This window comes from Poecilia formosa, unplaced genomic scaffold, assembly GCF_000485575.1.
Source record: "Poecilia formosa unplaced genomic scaffold, Poecilia_formosa-5.1.2 Scaffold600, whole genome shotgun sequence".
NCBI classification, from domain to species: Eukaryota; Metazoa; Chordata; class Actinopteri; order Cyprinodontiformes; family Poeciliidae; genus Poecilia; species Poecilia formosa.
In genome coordinates, this window is record NW_006800539.1 from 224,985 (window position 1) to 231,047 (window position 6,063).

At 35.7% G+C, this 6,063-nt stretch overlaps 1 long non-coding RNA gene across 1 annotated transcript; it reads left to right on the forward strand.

Annotated features, from left to right (window-relative positions):
• Positions 1 to 3,004: 3,004 nt before the first annotated feature.
• On the forward strand, positions 3,005 to 6,044 carry LOC107834378 (uncharacterized). The gene is made up of 3 exons (XR_001660175.1): positions 3,005 to 3,018; positions 3,797 to 3,801; positions 5,896 to 6,044. It is a non-coding gene; the product is annotated as an uncharacterized LOC107834378 (long non-coding RNA).
• The last annotated feature ends 19 nt before the right edge of the window (positions 6,045 to 6,063 follow it).

The following is a 6,063-nucleotide window of genomic DNA, read 5'->3' on the forward strand; positions in this document are numbered from 1 at the left end:
TTTTCTAAGCAGAATCTCAGAGAGAAAAAAAGAGAAATTACGTTGGGTAAAGCAAGAACAGATTATAGAAGCCAAGTGGAAAAATTCACTCTAATGTGGATTATAATTATGAAACAACAAAGGTAGATGTCATATTTTCGGTATTCGGGAAATACGTGATTTGTACCATTTGTTCTGTGGGTTATTCATGTGGATCGGTGAAAGTTAAACGGCTGTAAAGCGAAGGTTTTGGACCTTAATCTGACCGACTACCTGTGGTTTGGATCGGGCTGAAAGCGTTGCTGCTTTCGGCTGTTCTTAAATTACCTGCTCAGTATCGGAGGGGCTCGTCGCTCCGACTGCATGTTAAATGTATTTTATATAATTGTCATATAAACAAAAGCTAAGGAGCTGCCTAAGAATAGTTTCATACTCTTATAACACAAACACATCAACACACATATTGACTTACCTTGTGCCGAATCGCTGCCTCTGTTCTCAGCCTGTTTCCGTAGCAGTGGATTTCCTCCGGCATTATTTTCCTCCAACAAATTATTCCAGTGAACGAAACAAGTACAACTCCCTTTATATCCCCCATCTTCCCATTTCTGACGCTGGATTTTCAATATCCTCAAGTTTGAAATGGCAGGCAGCTACAAACCGTGTGTTAGCTGTAGTGGCTAAGTTTTGGCTACAGTCCGCTGTCGCCTTGATATCAGCTGGAAAATTAAAAAACTAAGCACCAGATGGTACTGGCTAATTACTGGAAACAACGGCACACAACAAAACTCAGTCGTTGTACCAGCAGCTCACAGATATTTTAAGTTTTGCGTCTTTTTCATGGTACAGATCTTTCAGCTTTGGCCAAGAATAGGAGCAAGCAGGACCCGGAACCATCCTATGTGGAATAAATTCAAACGGAAATACGTCACCACCTCTCGTGGCATATACCCCATTAAGTAAAATAAAATTGTAATCAAATCTTTTGGAATTGTAATGATTCCTTTTTAAAAAAAAAAGTTGTTTAAAATACTTTTTTTAATTAAAAACTCATTTTTACCAAACATAAACTTTTATTGCACACATCAGAAATCTTTTGTTGTGATTTTAGGTCCTGCCCATGGCGTCATGTGAGAATCACAAGCAAAACTTTGAGTCACAAACAAAAACTTAGAATAGCAAGAAAAGTTTAATGACATGCGCAAATAAGTTTGTTTTGCAAAAAAGAAAGTTAACTTCATGAGTCAAAAATGTGTGATTTAAATTAAAAAAAAAAAAAAAGCTAAACTCAGTAGGCTTTTCCCATAGTGACATATATTAACAATTCAATTTTTGCTTTTGTTTTTTTCTTTTTTCTGCAGTTCCACCTTAAAGTTTGATGTAGCTCTGCTTTCCTGAATGGACCATCTTCATCTCCACTGCAGCAAACAGGCAGCTCTTTTTTTTATAGATTAGTCCACTAAAAAGTTGCATTGTGCCCTTGTTTATATTTATATTTTTTTTATAACTTTATTTTTATTTTGGTTGTTATTAGAATACACTCAAAAGGAAAGATCTAAACAATACATAGAAATTATAAAAGACAAAAAGTACAGAACAAACAAAACAAAAATCTCACACCAGGGGGAAACTCTTATTTTGGTAACACAAAAGAGATGGGGACCATCCATTTCCAAAATTAGTCTTGTATCGTTGATGTGAAGTTTGTCCATTTTTCCCATTTGTCCAGGCAATGCTATTCCTGTGTCCTCAGTCTATATGTTAGAATCTCCATCTCAAATAATGAGTTCACAGTCTGTATCCACTCCTTTGTGGTAGGAGGTTCAGATTTGTACCACTTCCTGGTTATCACCTTTTTAGCTGCCACCAACAGAATTTTTTAACAAATAACAGTCATTATTAAGTACACTATTGTCCAAAAGACCAAGATATAAAACCAGGCCAGACTTAGGTATTGAGTAACCCAATACTGTTATAATCTTATTGTGTATTCCGTTCCAGAACTGTGTAATTCTCGGGCAAAGCCAGAAAATATGCACGTGATTAACATTAAATGCTCTACAATCTCTCCAAGATGGTTGAGCTCTAGATTTGAATTTACTAGTAATTTGGGGTGTTATAAAAAATCTGATTATATTCTTCAAACAATGTTCTCTCTAGATTCTGGAAGAGGATGTTGTAATTTGGGTCTTCCAAATATTCAGCCAGCCATCTTCGGTTAGCTGAATATCAAATTCCCTTTCTCACTTTGTTTTAATATTCAATGTATTAGTACCTCTATTTTCTAACAGATATTTGTAAAGACACTGTTCTGTGTTTTTTACCCTTAAAGGTCTCGATCAGCATTTTGACAATCCCATTTACATTTGGGTCTATCTTTTGTTTTATTTCTTTGTTATAAAAGTCCCTTAATTGTAGGTATTAAAATGATCTTGAGTTCTTAGAGCAAACTCTTGTTGTAGTTCCTGGAAACTTTTAAAGTGCCCCTCTTTAAGGACTACGTATAATGCTGTTAAACCTCTTTCCGACCATTGTTTAAATTGTGTGTCTTGAATAAAATATTTATTGTAGGCTGGCCACTGGTTCAAATGTAATTGTTTCTCTAATTTGCATTTTCGGATTATATATAACCATTTACCCAGTGAAAAACTAGTAATAGCATTAACATTTTTGAGTGTATTCTTAGTGGTCTCTATATCTCCAATGATACTCTGCAATTCTCTTCCGTTAACTTTTTGTTCAATATTTTTCCATTTTGCTTCATAATTTATGGCACTTATATTTATTATGGGAGTTATTTGGGCAGCATGATAATATTTTCTAAGGTCAGGTAGGGCCATACCTCCTTTCTCCCTTGGTATTTGTAAAGTTTCAAATTTTATTCTGGGTTTTTTAGCATTCCATATGAATCTAGATATAATCTGGTTCCATGTTTTAAACTGTCTATCCGGGATTTCTATAGGTATCGCCAAGAAGAGGTACAATAACCTTGGTAACATGTTCATTTTTATCGTTTCAATTCTGGAGCTGAAATCTAGTGTTAGGACATCCCACTTTCTAATATCCCTCCTAATTTCTAGGTCCACTTTAGTAAAGTTAGCTTTATATAGATCACCTATATTTTTCGTTAATCGTATTCCTAGGTATGTCATCATAGTAGAGCTCCAATTTAAATTATATTTTCTACGTATTGCTTCAGATGGTGTATAAGTGAATGTCAAAACCTGTGTCTTTTTCAAATTTAGTTTATATCCTGAATAGAAGCCAAATATCTCTAACTGATTGATCAGACAAGGCAGCGAATTTTCAGGGTCTGATAAATAGCAAATTACATCATCTGCAAACAAACCTATTGTATGGGATTCATTATGTATATCAATACCCTTTTGTTGTCTTATGTGTTGTGCCAGTGGCTCAATATAAATTGCAAATAAAGTTGGTGATAAACAGCAACCCTGACGTGTAGAACGCTCCAGTTTTATATTATCAGTTAGATTTCCATTAATCTTGATTCTGGCCACAGGTGATTGGTACAAAGTTCTCACACACTGTACAGCTTTTTCATTAAAACCAAATTTTTCAAGTACTTTATATAAGAAAGCTTTCTCTGCATCGAGACTGATTAAGATGGCTGTTGTTTTTTTATTTTGAATATTATCTATTATGTGAAGTGCCCTCCTGATGTTATCTCGCGTTTGGCGACCTTTAATAAATCCTGTCTGGTCCTCATCTATGATGTCTCCAATGAATTGCTCAAATCGTTTCGCTAAAATCGAGGTATAAATTTTGTAGTCCATAGATATAGGTCTATAGTCAGAGCATGTTTCACTCCTCCTTTTTTTTGGAATGACTGTTATAATCGATTCTCTCCAAGATGGCGGAAGCACTGCATGTTCCAATGTATAATTAAATGATTTTTCTAGTAATGGCAGAAAATCTTTAATAAAGGATTTGTACCACTCAGATGGCAGTCCATCACTTCCTGGTGTTTTACCGTTTTTTAACCTATTGATTGCCTTTTGTATTTCTGTTCTAGTTATATAGGAAGTGAGACGTTTGTTTTGGGTTTCTCCAATTGAGGGCAGGTCCAGTGACTCCAAGAAGGTTTCTATCTGTCCATCTTTAGCAGAGGGAGGTTGACTGTATAATCTCTGGTAGTATGTCCTAAATCTTTCCTCAATAGTTCCTGGGTCATGTATCATTTGATTTGTTTCATCATCCTTTAATTTATAGATATTTCTGTCCGACTGTTGCTTTTTCAGTTTCTTTGCCAAAAGTTTCGTTCCTTTAGATCCCACCTCATGATATGATTGTTTAATAAACTTTGATTTCTTTTCAATTTCATATGTAAGCATTTTGTCAATGTTGTTTCTTATTTCTTTTATTTTTTATAAACAGGTTGGGATTTTGGGTTAATTTGTGTTGTTTTTCCAGATCTGTTAGTTGAGCTCTTTCTTTTTCATAAGCATCCACTCTAGATTTATTAAAGGCTGCAGTTTTCAAGATCAATTTTCCTCTTAATACTGTCTTAAGTGCATCCCATAATATCACCGGATTAACCTGTCCATCATCATTCTCTTCTATGTAGGTTTTAATATCGTGGGAAATTTCAGCTTTGATTGTTTTGGAGTTCAACAAGCCTACATTTAATCGCCATGCTGTTTTGCGTTTTGCGGAAGATAAATTTAGTTTTAATATTAGCGAAGAATGATCGGATACACTTGTTTCTTCTATTTTACATTCCTTTACCTTATCAGATTTATTCATGAAAAGGTAGTCAATTCTGGAATAACTTTTATTGGGCGCAGAGTAATGAGTATAATACTTTACATTGGTGTTTAATTCCCTCCAGGCAACAAATCCAAGCTCTTCAAGTGCCAATTTAAATTTTTTTGTAGTTGAATTTTGTTGTTTTTTACTGTTTGTTGTATCAAGTTTTGTGTTTAATACCATATTGAAATCCCCTCCCCAGACCAACATTCCCTCTGTTTCCATAATTATTTTATTGAGGAGGCTATTAAGGAATTGTTTATTACTATTTGGGGGGTTGTAAACATTGACCAGTGTTACCTTTACATTGTCAAGAGTCCCCTTCACTATCACATACCTCCCTTCTTTATCTGACAGATCATAGCTACAATCAAATTTTATTGAGTCATGAATTAGAATAGTAACTCCTCTTTTGCTCCCATGTCTGAAAGAGCTATAAAATGCCTTTGAGTAGCCAAAGCCCCTGAGTTTTTCATGTTCAGATTTAGACAGGTGTGTCTCCTGTAAGTAGATTAACTGTGCTTTCTCTTTTTGCATTTTAGTTCGAATTTTTTTACGTTTTATAGGATTATTCATACCGTTCACATTCAACGAAACCATCTTGATAATATCAGTCATTATTTAGTTTCATAAGGTCACCATGTGATTTTAGAAAGAGCCCCCAACAAATACCTGAACAAGCTATTAAAACACAGATGAACAAAAAGAACAGAAACTTCCAAAGGTAGGGATGTGTAAGGACATCCCTCAGAATCCCTGGTGGTGGGGTGAGGGCAAAATACCACACTAGGGTGGGGGCCCCCTCTAGTAGTAGATGGAGGTCTACTTGTACTAGATAAGTCCAACATTTGGTAAACGCTACAACATTTACTCCATTCGGTATTTTGGTTAAATATCTATCAAAAGACCTATGACAAATAACTTTAGTAACAGAGGGGAGATTGATATCCAAAACAGGATTAAACCGGCTGGTAAAGTCATTCAGCTCTTAAATCGCCCATACATTACTTGAAATGTTTTTTATAGTAAAGCAAACCTGTTATGATTCAATGTTCAGAATTACTGGTCCTCACGTCGGAACTCTGTGAGCTTCTCCCTCGCGCGTTGTCCTGCACCGGTGTTGTTGATCCGTTTCCATGGTAACAGTGAGTCGAGCCTCTCCTTGGTCACTTTCAACTTGTTCTCTCTTGGGACCCAAGTCAAGTCGAAGCCTCTCTTGATCATATCCGACGCTGCTTCGTCTGCGTTCTCGTAGGTCCACACTCCAGAGTCCCAGAAGATTCGCATCTTTGTGAACGGCGTCTGAAATCTGAC